The sequence below is a fragment of the Oratosquilla oratoria genome, chromosome 26 (assembly GCF_046742065.1).
Source record: "Oratosquilla oratoria isolate Oo_2021 chromosome 26, ASM4674206v1, whole genome shotgun sequence".
In the NCBI taxonomy this organism is placed as follows: domain Eukaryota; kingdom Metazoa; phylum Arthropoda; class Malacostraca; order Stomatopoda; family Squillidae; genus Oratosquilla; species Oratosquilla oratoria.
This window is the reverse complement of record NC_134802.1, coordinates 8134488-8137618: the sequence shown is the minus strand read 5'-3', so window position 1 is coordinate 8137618 and position 3131 is coordinate 8134488.

Below are 3131 nucleotides of genomic sequence, written 5' to 3'. Positions count from 1 at the left end.
GTCAAATGCAATACAGTAAGACACAGTGAAAGAAATGACAGAGCCAAGGTGTTCGTTTATTTTGTAGAGATATATCAAATGAGAATAATGAACACATCTTTCTAAAAGTATGTAGGTCGCATGCGGCTTTGGAGAAATCAGAGTAGATCAAAGAAAGAAACAGAATTTATTACATTAAATGATAGTAACGGCGTAAGCAGTGTAACTATTTTAAAGTGAATATGGATAATGACCAGATGGACATTAAGAGTATATTTCAATTTCTACGAAATCATAAAAACAGTATAGAGATAATAAATCATAATCTAATGAATTTGGCTTGGAAAGTATTTATTTCCAGCTTGCCTGGGAGAAATTTTCAGAGGTTTGAGTTGGGAAGGGAAAAGTTTGAAAATTAATGGAGAAGACTTTAGTTACATTATGTTTGGGGGACATTATTCTCATTTCGGGAACAACAGAATATCTGCAAGATATGCTGAGGGGTCTGAACAAGGAAAGTCTCAAATTAGGTTTAAAGATGAATAAGAGTAAAACGAAAGTTATGTTGAACACGAAAGTTCATAGTAAACCAATTACTATCGATGATGATGCTTGAAGAAATTGAAGAGTATAATCATTGGGTCACTAACGAAAGATGATGAAAATGAAAAAAATATATATAGTGTATCGCAATTATTTTGAAACACAATTATCTTTGAAACACAACATTTTAAATCAGTTAATGCCAGCTATAATGTACGCATGTGAGATCTGAAAACAGACGAAGGAGATGGAGACAATGCTACGGAATACACAGAGGAGAAATGAAAAATAAATTAGGGAAATTACGCTGAAAGACAGGAAGAGGGTAAGTTGGTCGAGGGTACAGACTGGAGTGAAAGATATTGTGAATGCAGTAAATGAGAGGAAGTGGAATTGAGCAGAAAAGTTAGCGCGAAAGAATGATGGGCGATAGAGCAAGTTTGTTGCTTAGTGGATGTGGTGAAATGGCGTGTAAGAATGAGACCAGACAGAAGGTGGAGAGATGAGATATAGAAGTCAGCAGAAGTGACGTGGCAGTGATTGTCGGAGTCGTGCGAGTCATGGAATGGTATTAGAGAGGTCTTTGTCCAGGAGTAAGCTCGAAATTGCTGATGGATTGATTGTTGTCATTGTCATTCGTATGTTATGTACATATATGTATACGTAAAAGAGTATAAAATGCATATGTACATGTAGACGTGTACAAAATATACAGTGCCTCACAGTACTGAAGGTACTATCCTTTTTTAGCAATTTGCCAACTGTAAGGTAGATGTTCTGGCTCACGTCAGCTTAGAGGTTTTTCTTTTCAGGCAATATTATATATGTGTAAGGAATTAGTACATTTCAGGGCGCCGGCATTGCTGCAGAGATTGTGCACAGCGACGACGTAAGGCTCGAATGACTCGTGCTAAGAGTGACCTATATACACTGGGCATTTGTTGTTTCGAGTCTATCTCGGAGACGTTCCCTGCACAAGAGACATACTTAGATGCTTGTGTGTGTGTGTGTATGTGTGTGTGTGTGTGTGTGTGTGTGTGTGTGTGTGTGTGTGTGTGTGTGTGTGTGTGTGTGTGTGTGTGTGTGTGTGTGTGTGCGTGCGTGCGTGCGTGCGTGTGTGTGTGTGTGTGTGTGTGTGTGTGTGTGTGTGTGTGTGTGTGTGTGTGTGTGTGTGTGTGTGTGTGTGTGTGTGTGTGTGTGTGTGTGTGTGTGTGTGTGTGTGTGTGTGTGTGTGTGTGTGTGTGTGTGTGTGTGTGTGTGAATGTGGGTGTGTGGGTGGGTGTGTGGGTGTGTGTGTATGTGTGTGAGAAGCTATGCTCGTAGTACCCGCAGTTGTATCTTTCCGCATCCAATTCTTTCTTAAAGTCGTGTATAGTTTTAGCACTCACTGTTTTCTCTTTTAATTTATTCCATGTATCTATCACTCCATGTGGAAATCTATTCTTTTTCAGATCTCTTCTGTAACTGTCCTTCTTAAGTTTCTTCTTGTATCCCCTTTTATTTCTATTGTCCCATTTAAGTAGATCATCCCTGTCAAGGATTTCCATCCCTTTCATAATTCTATATATGGACATCAAATCGCCTCTTTCTCTTAATTTGCTCCAGAGTTAATAATTTAATTTTTCTGATCTTTGTTCATATGTCAGCATACTGAGTGTTGGTGCCATCTTTGTTAGTGCTCTTTGAATTCTTTCTAGTTTCTTTACTTTTTTTATTGTACTGGGTGACCATAGTGTCGCTGCATACTCCAATTTTGGTCTTATCAGTGTAACTAGGATTTTCTTCACCATCTCCTCGTCCATGTAATCAAAGGCCACTTTCATTGATCTTATTAGGTTGTAAGCTTCTCCAACTATTTTATCTACATGTTTATCTGGTGTCATGTCATTTGAAATGATCACTCCTAGGTCTCTTTCTGAATTTACTTTTGTAACTTCTTTTGTTCCAATTTTGTATTTGCCGGATATTCTATTTTTGCTTTTTCCAAATTCCATTATACTACATTTTTTTATGTTGAAATTCACTTCATTCTTTTTACCTTAGTTCCAGACTTTGTCCAGATCTCCCTGGAAAGATTTACAGTCTTCTTCGTTACTCACTTTCTTCAATAGCTTTGCATCATCTGCAAAGAAGTTTATGTAGCATTTAATTCCTTCATCCATGCCATTTATATAAATAACAAACATTATCGGAGCCAATACAGGGCCTTGGGTTACTCCACTTATCATGTCTACCCATTTTGAGTTCTTTTCTCTAAGTATAACTCTCATTTTTCTTCCTTTCAAGAAGTCTCCTATCCATTCCAATATTTTTCCTTGTATTCCACCTATTAGTTCAATTTTTCTTAGTAGCTTTTTGTGTGGTACTTTGTCGAAAGCCTTTTGTAGGTCCAAGAAGGCACAATCTGTCCAGCCATCTCTTTCTTGTTTTATGTCTAGCAATCTTGAGTAAAAGCATATTAAGTTTGTAGTACATGATCTTCCACTTCTAAATCCAAATTGGTTGGGGTTTAATATATTGCTATTTTCCAAGTGTATAGTCCATTTGTTTTTAATAACTCGCATATTTTAGCAATTGTGCTTGTCAGGGATACTGGTCTATAATTTGAT